The sequence below is a fragment of the Pipistrellus kuhlii genome, unplaced genomic scaffold, assembly GCF_014108245.1.
Source record: "Pipistrellus kuhlii isolate mPipKuh1 unplaced genomic scaffold, mPipKuh1.p scaffold_m20_p_8, whole genome shotgun sequence".
Lineage (NCBI taxonomy): Eukaryota > Metazoa > Chordata > Mammalia > Chiroptera > Vespertilionidae > Pipistrellus > Pipistrellus kuhlii.
Genome location: NW_023425584.1, coordinates 61,139,808 through 61,152,512, shown reverse-complemented (window position 1 = coordinate 61,152,512; position 12,705 = coordinate 61,139,808). Strand labels below are relative to the sequence as shown.

General features: G+C 44.9%; 1 protein-coding gene across 5 annotated transcripts in view; it reads right to left on the bottom strand.

Annotated features, from left to right (window-relative positions):
- The window catches only part of PALLD (palladin, cytoskeletal associated protein), a 375,164-nt gene that overhangs the window by 247,900 nt on the left and 114,559 nt on the right, over nucleotides 1-12,705 (bottom strand). The window contains exon 1 of one of the 5 annotated variants that reach the window (XM_036425039.2): nucleotides 9,344-9,528. The exons of the other annotated variants lie outside the window; for them this stretch is intronic. The gene's annotated coding sequence lies outside the window, so the exon portion shown is untranslated. Of the gene's footprint in view, nucleotides 1-9,343; nucleotides 9,529-12,705 lie in introns of those variants that run through there. 5 annotated transcript variants of the gene reach the window in all.

Sequence of the window (12,705 nt, the reverse complement as noted above, 5' to 3'; positions counted from 1 at the left end):
GACATCCCTTTCCCTGGAGGCCCAAATACTCTGCTGCCTTCTCAAAGAACTCTCCCCTCTGCTGAAGATAAGGCAAGGCATACAGCTGACAATCACTCAGAAGGCTTATGCTGGGAAATTTCAGAGTGTCACAAGAGAGCAGAAGCCAAGGTATGTGCGTGTGTGTGTGTGTGGGGGGGGGGGCATAGTTTCTTCACACTGTATTATTTGCTATCAAAGTATGCTATCATAATCTGGTTATGTTTCTTTAAAAAAAATTTTAATCCTCATATGAGAATATTTTTTTCCATTGGTTTTTAGAGAGAATGGAAGGGAAGGAGGAGGGGGGGAGAAAAAAAATTGATGAGATACATCGATTGGTTGCCTACCACATGTGCCCCAATCTGCAACTGGGATACATGCCCTTGGTTAGTGCTCTAACTACTGAAAAAACTGACCAGGGCTGGATACGTTTCTTAAGAAGTGCAGAAGCATCAAGTCTATTGTGTACGATGCCTCCACTTGAATAAAGAATAGAAAAAAATAGAAAAGAGGCAGCGAGTGAAACAGGTCTACCAAGATTGGAGTCCAATTGGGATCCATGTAAAATTTTCAACCACTCAATTAATCTGCACTGACCCCAGAAACTATTTTCTTCAAGATTGTACCTCCTCCTTGACAAAATGTAAAGGAACCTAGCCAGAGACCTTTTGCGTATTTGTTGCATCTAGAAAGACTTAAGTGACTTCTCTGTAGAAGAGCTCAGCATTCTTCCTTCTGTGAACACATAATCTCCAAGTGCCCTGAGACTGGGGAATGGGTACCACGTGGAACCCTCCTGGGTGAGCGTATCAATGAAAGGGTAACGTGACACAAGTCATAGGAAGGAGCCAGCACGGAGCCTCTGCGTGGGGTGGAGGTGGGGATTGTAGCTAATGCTGACTGCACTGCACCTTCTCCAGTTATCTCCTGGTCTAGTGGAGAAGATACTAAAGTTTTCAAATTTCACTTGTGAGCTTTGTTTAATGGTTGACATTGTGGTTCATGTCTCTTTGAGGGGGTGGCTGTGAATGACCCTTTCTCTCGGAGAAGTTTATAAGCGGTACCCAGCTGGAGTGCATGTGACTTGAAGGCTTCCCAGATAAAGACCTCCTGGGGGAGTTGCCAGATTCCCTCTTGATTCGTGGTTTACTGATCACATCTGGAAAGGCCTGAGGGAGACAGGCTTTTGATCTAGAGCTAGAGAGACAAAGTCAGGGGCCAGAGCTTACCCAAGAGGTGGGGGGAAGCTGAGACAGAGTACTCAAAAGAAGCAGTCAAACAGGTTGGCAGAGAGGAGGGACCACAGTAGGAGTGGACCAGGGCTGAGTGGCAAGTTCTGAGAGTCACGGCCATGGGCCCAGGGTAAGCAGGAAACTTCAAGCAACTAACTGGCTTAAGTGTCTGTAGCTGATTTATGGGCCAGCGTTGGCATGGGGCAAAGGCAGACCTGCTGCATTGAAGGAGTCTGTTCTAGAATGGATAGTATGATCTTCAAGTATTATCTGCTGATGCCTCTGGGGTACTTATTCAATGCCAGTTCCAAGGTTCCACTCAGGCTTAATGTATCAATAGGATTTGGAGTCAGGGCCTCAGAATTTGTATTTCTGACAAGCACCCGACCCCACCATGGGATTTTTACAATTACTGCAATCTGGTAATGTTCAAGGAATTATAAGACAGAAAGCTTGAGTTCTTTTCTTAGCCATGTGATCTTGGCAGTTACTTGATCTCATTGAATCTTTGTTTCTTCATCTGTAAAATGGGCACAATGTACTCGTTCATAAGGGTGGGTTAAGTGAATAAAGATCAAAGTGGTGAGCAAATGCACATGTTTGTAATTATCACATTTTTGAGCCAGAGTGAAATCTTGGAGACTACCACCATTGTAGCTCCAACAGGTCTGGGCTTGGTTAGTTATCTCAGAACTGCCCAGTGTTACAGCCCTTAGCTATGTGTCAATGGTCTCGTACTCTATCCAGCACTTGTAACTCTGATGGTCAGTTTGAGAGCCAGCACTGGGAGTTGGACTGTTGCTTTTCAAATCCTGGAGTCATGAGGCAGAAGAGCTTTGAGGGGCCAGAAGTCTTATGGGTCTGCTCCTCTACGGGTGAATTCCAGAGACTTTTAATGTGCTAAGCTACTTGGGACAGTAGCTGGGGTTAAGAATTAAGAAGAGGAAGAATAGGATTAGAGTCCCAAGTGGGTTGATGAATTGGAGGAGTAGTCAGGAACAAAAAACAGCTCAATAGGAAACGTTCTGGATGATACATGGAGGAAATGATTGTTATCACAAACGCGGGCTAAGCAATGTCCAGCCAAATGAGGATAATAAGCTGAAAACAATCCAATGAGGTCCAGAGGTCACTCAAAACATGAGCGTGAAAGTTGGCTGCACTAACTGAATGAAGCCCAGCATGAAGGAACTGTGAGGTAATCGCCACTTTATCATACCTTTATGAGACTTCTTTGTCCAGCTCTGGACTTCACAGTTTGAGAGGCATGGAGTACTTGGACATAGTTCAACAATAGAAATAAAGATGATGAAGTTGTTGGAGAACATGAACTATGAAAAAAAAAAAAATCTGGTATTATTTAACCTAGAGAGAAGGCAAGCTAAGGAGAGACTTAACTCTTCCAGTTCATGAATTAGGGTTGAGAGTGACCATTTTTGTTTGCATTATGTTGAGGGGTAAATAGGCTGATGTTCAGTAAAAGGGATGTATGTTAAAGAAAGAAAAATACTTTTTGTGTGTGTGTGTTATGAACGTTTAGAGCTTAAACAGGCTCTGGTGGCAAGAGAGACTCCTTTCCAAACACCAACTTAAGGGCCACACCAGATTGAGGGATGTGACAAAGTGCTGCTTTACCCTATTTTGAAAGTTGGAAGGAAAGACAATATTGGAATCAGCCCCACTTCTGGCCCAGAGCTGTGATTTGGGGCAGGCAATTAACTTCTCTGGTCCTTAGTTTCTGCATCTTAAAAACAAAGGTAATAGATCAGATGACCCCCAAGGTCTTTCTCAGCTCTAAAAAGTCACATTCCATCATCTTCCAGAGTAATAAGGTGGCTGTATTTAACATGTGAAGGTTTTCCTTCCAATAAAGCAACAATCTAAAACATGCTGGGGTGGGTGGGAGGTGGCATTTGATCTGGGCTTGATGGGCTGATGCCTTGAGCTGGGGTGGAACAAACTGTGGAGAGCTATTCCCTCTGGCTCTGAGAGACAGGTGGGGCAGAGAATGCAGCGTACTCCTGGGAAGGGGTATTCCTTGAGTGTAACGGTACCAATAGGCCACCTAGGAACGAGGACAGGGAGAGGAGAGAAGATTGTGGGGTGTGAAGCAGGACAAGCTGATGAAGATGAAGCCTTAGCTAAGGACCCAGCCAAACCCTAGGACCGGGTCTAGACCCAACAGCCAAGGAGGCCACTCAAGGGACTGCCAGAAGATGAACTGCAACCCCAAACCAAGAGCATGGGTCTCTCTTCAGGGAGGAGGGGCCCCAACTCTTCAGAGACCTAAAGATCTGGAAGCACATGGGCTTTGACGCGTGACAGACGTGGTTTCCATTCTGCCTCTGCTACTCATTACCCACGTGATCTTGGGCAAGATGCTTCTCCTTGTTAGATACAAATTCCAGATAGTAACAAGAGGAAATAGATCTACTTCGTGATATTTTTATGAGAATTAAACATGATTATGGGCTTGACAATAGTGAGTAAAGACTGCTGTAATTCTGATTTGGGCCTGGAAATGGAATTAAGGCAGAAAAGCAAACAAACAAAAAAACAAACTTCTGTGACTCTATGGTTTCTAGAAAGGTCCTGAAACTGGATGACTACTACTACTACTACTACTACTACTACTACTACTAACTACTATCACCATCGAATGTTCCGAATCACGTTTTTATAACATGTTCTCCCGTGTTCCTCCATGTGAGCCTCATGAATATTTAACTTTGAAGTGGGCATTACTATCACTTCCCCATTTCAAACGATGAGATATTGAGGCTGAGCAGGGATAATGCCTTGTCCAGCCTCAGTGAGTAAGTGGCAGAGGTGTGGTAGTGACTTAAGTCTTCTGGCTTCAGCCATTGCTTTTCCTTACCATCTACTCCCTGGGAGAGAAACAGAGGAGCTTGGGAGAAGGACTGACATTTTAACCAACGTATCTGAATAACGTGAGACTGAACTTGTACTCTGGTCTGACTGCTGGTCGTTGTCCAGGAACAGTTCCTTGACCTTGAAAGGTTGCTAGACCCTAAGCCTCTCCTCCCGACCGCAGTGTGCTGTCAGTCCTGCCAATACAAGCACAGTCAGCACCAGATTAGCACAGCTTTCTGTCTGTCACACTTACTGAATGAAGAGGCTTCTTCTGTTTGTGTCTTTAAATAGAATCATTACCAGGGCTCTGCAGTCATAACTCTCTCCAGGAGCCCTTAATAAACATTAAGACTGTGACTGAGTCCCTTAGCTCTTTTTCTCCCTCACAGCCAAGGAACCATCTCTCTGATCTCCCCTCACAGAATTCCTTTCCAACCAGCAAGGCACGCCTGTGATTCTTCTCTCCTCCTTTGGATAGTGATCCCAGGACCAGACACTCTTAATGAGGCAAGACTCACTGCTTCTGAGCCTAGAGAAGGTGTCTCCCTGCCAAGCATAAACCCTGGAGCTCCTCTTTTCTTTCTCATGCGCTCAGACACTCTCTGGGACCCTTTCCTTGCTCTGGGATTATAAAAATAAAAAATAAAAATTAAAGAGCTGACATTTTCTTTTCAAAGTAGTTTGCATCGAGTCCTGCTAGAAGCAAGGAATATGACTAAGTAATTTCTTAAAGCCCCTTCCAGCCAGTGATTCATCAGACATAGACTTTTAAACTGGAATGGATTGACCGATTCTAGGCCAAATGTCTCATTTTTTTTGCACACCAGGAGAGTGAGTCCATAGAGGTGAAGAGCTGTGGAGTTGCTACAGGGGAAAGAACATGGGGTTTGAAGTTCAAAGTTCTGGATCTGAGACCAAACTCAACCAGTCACATGCTGAGTGATCTTGAGCAAGTCATTAACCTCCAGAGCTTTGGTTTGCATACTTGTGAAACGGAAATAATACCACATACCCTACCTGCTTCCTAGTGTGGTTCTAGTGTAATAGGGTATTATATTTCTGAAAGGCAAGTAAAATATAATCATTTACCAACAATGTTGCACACTTAAGAAGCTTGTGCAGAGTCACCCTCTGGCAAAACCAGGACCCCCAGTTCCAGGGCAATTCAATTTCCATCTTACAATGCTGCCTTCTTGACATTTTTCCAATTCTGTAGTTATAAGCCTTTCCCATAAGGCAGCACACTAATTTGATCTCCACATGCTTTCCTTTAAACCCTTGGATATACACAGACTCACACGGTGGGACTCCAGACTGGCTCAGAGGAATTAGAGAACAGCTCTTTGAGGACTTGTTGGGGTTCTCTCAAGCAGCCTTCCACTACGTCAGGGTTATGGCCCTCAGACCTCGGATTGATAGCTTCCGAGGGACCAGGTACATGTGTGAGCTAGCGTTCCCTGTAGCTTCTCTAACCAGATTCATAATACCAAACTGGGCACAGGAGACGGCGATTTGATAGCCTGTAACAAAATATTAGTCTACGGCATGTACATTGAAGGCTGACATAGGATGAGAGTGAACCACAAAGTAAAGTGATAATAGGCAGTTGAAGTTCATGCTGGACAGAGAATTGGGAATGGGCTTAGTGGTAATAGGTGGTTTACTGTGCCAATTTGTGGCAGTCCACAGAGGAGAGGCAGAAGATGGCTGCTGAGTCTCACAAATAAAGTGTGGGCCCAAGGGACCACTCATGGAAGGGGCCTGGGGCCCTGAGCCCCACCCTTGGGAAATACCAGCCATGTTTCATCTGGCTTCATTGTTAATTACAGTGTATAATGGCCCTCAGGAGATGGACCAAAATCACGTCTCCATTCATCAAGAGACGTGCATATACTGCTATGCACATGCTCTCTGACCCTCGGGTACAATGGGGTATCTCTTTCATAACTAATGCCCCCCAGAGTTTGGGACAGCCTTCTTTCAGTCATTGGAGAGAGTTGAGTCCATTCCCTGACAACGTTATTTGGCTCTCCAAAAGCACAACAGAGAAATCCTACTTTTCTCTGTTTTCTTAAGCATAAAAAAAAATGTTTCAAATTTCAGAAATAATGGGGAGGTCAAGCCTACCATAAATAGAGAATATAGCTGTTCTCTCGAAGCAATAAAAAGAAGTAAAAGGGTGGGGGTGGGAGGAGGAGAGACACTGTAAGCCAGTTCAGCCAACAATTTCCATGTTTAAAAAAAAAAAAAAAAGTTCAAGCTGGAGCCATGTGGTCTCAATAAAGTAGTAAAATATATTTTCTTTACCCTACACTTCATGTGCCCATAACCTTCCTTTTAAATCATCGCTAACCAGCCCCAAATCGCTGACCGCAAATCACTTGGTGGCTTTGGTCTCCAGGCAGTGGAATGTGCTGGAGCAGACGGGGAGTCGCTACCAAGAGGGCTCCGAGGGGGCCTCCCCTGCCCCCGCTCAGGCACACAGACCCCGGCAAAGGCCCGAGAGGGCTCCGCACGGAGATAGCACATGACATCATGGCTCAATCATTCCGGAAAAAACTGCAATGGCTGCAGAATAGCACCACATGCCACAAACCACAGTAGGCAGATAAAGCCGGGAGAACAGCTTTTCTTACGAAAACATTCGCCAATACCACAGTCAGCTGGCAGAGGCACGTTTAATTACATTCACAGAAACCCATTGTATCCATCAGCCCCACCATCTCTGGAGGTGATCAGCCAAGCGGGGAGGTCAGGGAAGCCCATCTGAGAAACGGGGAAGCCAGAAGCGCTCGAAGCTCACCGGCTGCGCTTTGGAAGGTGTGCTAGGGTGAGATTTGACCCGGCTGCAAAGTCACCTGATAGGCTTCGAGACGACTTTCAAGGGAACTGGACCTCAGTAAGCAACCCACCTTTAAATGTACAGCTGCAGATTAAGGGCAGCAGAAGGTGAGAGGGATCAATTATTCAACTCATGGTTAATTGAAGAGACACCGAGGTTGTCCTGGGCATTCACAGAGCTCATGGGACTGCCATCTGCCATTGGCATCAGGGGACCCGGTGTTGCATTTTGCAAGTGCCTTTGGAGCTTTTGTTTATTTTTCTAAAACAAACAAACAAACAAACAAAAAACAACCAAGTTGTTCAAAGAGTGAACTCTATACACTTAGAAGGCATGGCCAGTGTATTGGAAGTGCATTGGGCTCCTCAGAGAAACCAAGTTCAACGTGCATTGGGAAAGTATGATTAAAAGCTCCAAGGGAGAAAAATTGTCCAAAGAAAAATGCTATCTTCAAGGGGTACTTAAGCACCAGGCTACAGCCTTTAGTAAAGGGGACGTTTGAAAGGCGTCTGCAGAATCTTCTTTGAGACAACAAGGGGATGCTTGAAAAGCCCCGTGGACTCTTCTAATTTTAGCCCCAGCCAACGAACATCGCTGCTAATTCCAGTCTGTGATTTCACCTGCGCGAAGGGAGGGTTTTCCTGAAGAAAAACAGCCACAACACAATAACAAGCCAGCAAAACCACACAGCGAACAAACAACAAATGGAAAACCTGTGGTGATCAAAGTAGGTCCCATCCCTAAAGGAACAATGAGAAATTGCATAGTCTGCTGGAGGCACTCCTGTCTAGCAGCTATAATCTTTTCAGAAACATGTTATTTTATAGCCCGGTAATGGATCTGGCAACAATCTTTTGCATCAGACACCCCAGGATAACTTTCCATTTCAGTTGGGGTAAGGGGAAAGCCCAAATGCATGCTCATAATATCTCCATGTAACCTCTTAAGGCAACGGTCGGAGAAAATGCAAGACTCTTGGGTTACTGGAAATAACCTGTTTGCCATTATGTGGGCAATTATAAGCTAGGACTTGCTTTTTAAAAAATTGCTGGGTTCAGCGAGATTTCCCATGGATTTATCAGCAACAGAAACAAACAAGCATTCCACCAGATCCACTTGGAAGTGTGAGGAGGGCTACTGAAAATTGTTTTCATCACGTGGACAGGAATTCAACTTAACCTGCTGGGATGTTACGGTGCATCACAGGCTCCTGATGATTTTCTTCATCGTCACAAAGTTGAAAACAAACTTCAGCCCCCTTCGCAGAAGGTGGTCCGCCCCCTTGGCCCTCGTCACACACCACATAACCCCTCTCCCTTCATCAGCAGGCCATCTGCTGTCAGGTGAGAGGTGACAAGCATCCTTGGGGAGCTCAGGTGTCAGGGTATTTATGCTTGTTGTGCAGGTAAATGAGGGGGGGGAAAACCTCTCTTTAAAATTCCTGCTGGTTACCTCCGGATTAGCTCATGTCAAGAACTGACTCTTCATGAAACTGTGATGGCATGCCTTCCATAAAAACGGATGGAGAATGTTAGTTTTTCAGTATACACTTCCCCTGGTGGGCAAGTCATCAGGAATGCACTCTTCCCTATTGTATTCTGCCTGCCACTTGTTCCCTGAGAAACACAGCCAACTGAATGCTAAGGAAGACAGGGACCCCAATCCAAAGGGTTCCAGGAGAACAAGAGAGGGAGAATGGAGCAATTGAATTTGTTAGACAAAGGACTGCAGTCAAGTAAAACCCAACAACACACACACACACACACCTTTCAGGTGCTGAAGAGCAACAGGTGTGAGAACGCCCAGAACTGTCTTGGGCAGGCGAGGAGCAGGGGAAGAATCACCAAAACCTGCCCTTCAAGGGCTTCCAGCTAAAGTTCATTCAGCGACTGAGAGCAATCAGGCTGCGAGAGGCTGCAGGCTGCGAGAGGCTGCTTGCTCCGTGCAAGTTTCCCTCCACGCCAACAGGGGACGGGGCAGATGACACAAAGACTTCAGAGAGAGTACAAACCAACCTGGTGCAAACCGCTCCAGACACATCAGCGCCCGAAAGGAAAGCTTCTCCCCAAAGTATCTTACGTCTTCCAGTGGGAAAATAGGGGGAGACATTCAACCTCGCGCCCCTCCTCCAGCCCAACGCCAACCACAGAGAAGTCGCGCGGAGCCGGACACACCACCCGCCCCCTATGAGCGATCGCTCCGGGGAAGGAAGGATTCAGGGGATCCGTGGCTGCAGAGGGTCTTCTGAGCCTACTCCCAGGAAAACCCCCAGAACCTAAAACCCTCAGAACCGAGCGTTTCATATAGTACCTGCCTGCCACTGCCCAGAAACGCTGCAAAAAGCATTCCTTCCACATTTCATGCCCTCACTTACCGGCTGAGCAGGAAGCAGCCTCTGCCCCTAAAGCAGCTCCTCTGGGGGAGAAGGGAGGTGCTTTCAGACCTCAGCTACTCCCAGCGTGCAGCTCCAGAGCTCTGCATCGGGCTCCTTTGCAGAATGCAGCAGAGAATCTGCGCAGCGGCAGCCAGCCAGCCAACCGAGCGGCCGCAAGCCCAGCCCCTCTCAGGCTGCGATGAAGACGTCTCTTTTCCGCGTCCCCGGCTCCCGGGAAGCCTCCTGGCGGCCAGGCAGCGGCCAGCAGGCTCTGGAGGCGCCGCCGACTGCAGCCCCAGCCGCCCGTGCAGCGGGGTGTCCGCGAGGGGGCTGCCCGGGAGGGGAGGGGAGGGGAGGAGAGAGGGTGTGTCCTGGCGAGGAATGCTGCTCACTTCCAGAAATAACACGGAGAGGGGACGGAGGGAGACCCACCTCCCCTCACGCCGCCACGCTCTTATCACTCTTAGAAAGGCTTTTGCTGTGGGGAATGGCCATCCCCCGTGGAGGAGAAGGTCATGAGCACGTCTCCCACCCACGCTTTCTAAAGCGCGTTCAGCTGGGATTGGGAGCGTTTCTCAAAACCCTCTGTTCATTTGGTCCAGTGTTTCCCAAACTTCTCTCATGATGAGAATCTCTAGAGCACTAGTTAAGTATACAATTTAACCTATATGTTCCCCAAAATTCTAGTAGTTTAGCACTTCTTAGTTGGGATTCAGGAATCTGTATTTTAACAACTCCACCAGGTGATTCTCATCATGAGAGAAGTTTGGGAAACACTGATTTAGTCAACCTGGACCCCTTTGTGGGGGGGGGGGGGGGGGAATTCAGGTGGTGACTAAGAAGTGAATTTGTTTTAGTTATAAAATAACTCAATTTCCATCCTGATCTTCCTTGTATATACCCTTCCAGGCGGGGGCATCTTTCAAATACACTCTTCACCTACATCACTTCTTGTGCATTGCATTGCCTTACTGCAAAGCTATAAATTAATTACTACATTACACACGAAGCCCGTAGGAAAAAAGAATGCCAAGCATAAATCTAGTTCTTGTTCTTTTTTTTTTCTTTTTTCTTTTTTTTAATGTTGAACAAGTTTGCCATTAATCACATCTTTCCACTAACATCTAGGAACAGACCCAAGATTGTGACGCATTGAGGGATGAACATGTGTATCTATCTGGTCGTCCTACAGTTTTTCTTGCAGCATTATGTCATCGTGACTCAGTGACCACACAGATATTATGGAGAAACAAAACCAACCATTTAATAAAGACAGACCTACTGTACTTGCTAACTATAACCAATTAGCTGGCAGGCCCCCATTTTTTTTTTTTTTTTTTTTAAGCATTTTGAAAGGTTATCCCACACCTTCCATTGTTCTCTGCCTTGGAGTGACACAATTGCTTGCCATTGGTCAGCCTGGGAAATAGAAACCCAGCATTGTACTTGGAAAGTTAAAGAAGAGACTCAGAAGGGACCAAGGGAAGCAATTCATTTTCGTATAGCATATAAAATGTCAAAGGCGTGACACATTCTTGAAAACATGATCAGAAGACATATCAGAAAGTGTTTTCCAGAAATAGAGTTATGTTGAGAGGTCCAAAATAGAGATAGTGTAGAAACATTTTTTTGAAATGAAAATGAAATGTTGAGAGTTTACTATGTATCTTTACTTCATTCCCCCCGCCCCTAATCCTGAAGAGAAGTGGTGGATTGTGAAATACAGACAGTTTTTCCATGATTAAATCTGCCCCACCCCTCTTCTTTGGGGAATCAATGTACAGTTAGTAAGGATGAGTTTGGTTTTTAAACTAAAAATAATCTGAGTTTGGCAGGTGCAGTCTCGCTTGTATGCCGTTAGTTCATTTTTATATTTTGTAACTCTGCACTCCATTTGTAGAGCTTTACTAGACCCACTGGGTAACAGAGTCAAGTGCTTTTGATAATTTGAAAAATATCCCAGTGAAGGAGGTGGCCTGGTTGGGTGGGTCTCCCTAAGATACATTTCAGATCCTTACCACTGTTCCCCATAGGCCTAGTTCACTCCTCTCCTCTCAGGGAACCACTGACAATAGTGTTTTTTGTAGACTTCCAGGTTAGTGTGTACAGAAAGAAATTCTTACTCTTCTTCCTTGATTTATTAAAAAATACTATATGCAGAGCTATATCCATTCTTGGGTAAACGCACCACACTTTATTGAATCAGAACTCCACTGATAGAAACTTGAGTTCTATTCAACATTTTGCTGTTCACGTTGCAAAACTCCCACATTGAACATGTTACACTTGTGCGAGTATGTCTATGGCATTAATTCCACAGTGGGATTCCTAGAGTCTCGCATTTCTAATTTTGCTAGGTGTAGCCAAATTGCCCTTCAAAGGGCTAAAACCACTGACACTCCCACTAACAATGTTGACTAGTGCTTCCTTTCCCGCCGCCTTGCCAACAGAATGTGCAAACAAATTTCTGGGTGTTCGCCAATCTGATAGGTGAAAAATAATGTCTCAGGATAGTCTGACTTGCACTTCTCTGATATTGAGTCGGGTGGAGCAACTTTTAAATATGTTTAAGAGCCAATTCTATTTCCTTTGTTGTGGCCTCTCTGTTTATATCCTTTCCCCATATTCTACTGGGTTCATGGCCTTTTTCTTCATAGATTTCTTGGAACTTCACATATATTAATAAAATTATTCTTTTGTGTTATGAATTACAGGTTGTTTTCTCATCTTGTTATTTGGCTTTTGACTGGACTTAGGGTATTCTGTGGGTGTGCAAAAGTTTCTGATTTTTATGTAGGCAGAAAAGGTATGTAGAAATGCCTTTCCTATACTATATGTTCTTGTGACTTTATTTCTTTTTACACTTAAGTAGTTGATCCATTTGTATTTTATCCTTGTTTAATTTATAAAGTATTAAGGTATGGGTCCTGCTTCATTTTGTCCCAATTAATGATCCAGTTGCCCCACTAACACTTTAAAAATTAAATTAAAAAATTGTTTTAAAAAACACACAACATAAAATTTATCATCAAGGTTCATCCATCTTGTGGCACCTGACAGGATTTCCTTCCGAATAATACGCCATTGAATATATATTCCACATTTTCTTCATCCCTTCTTCTTTGGATAGACATCTGAATTGCTTTGATTTGAATTTCTCTAATAATTAATAGTGTTGAACATATTTTCATATGCTTGAATGTCACCTTTGGAGAAATGTCTATTCCATGACCCATTTTCTATTGGATTATTTTGTTGTGGTTGAGTTGTAAGAATTATGTATATAATACGGTATTAATCCCTTACCAGATATGTGATTTGCAAATATTTTCTCCAATTCCTTAGCCTGGCTTTTCTCTCTG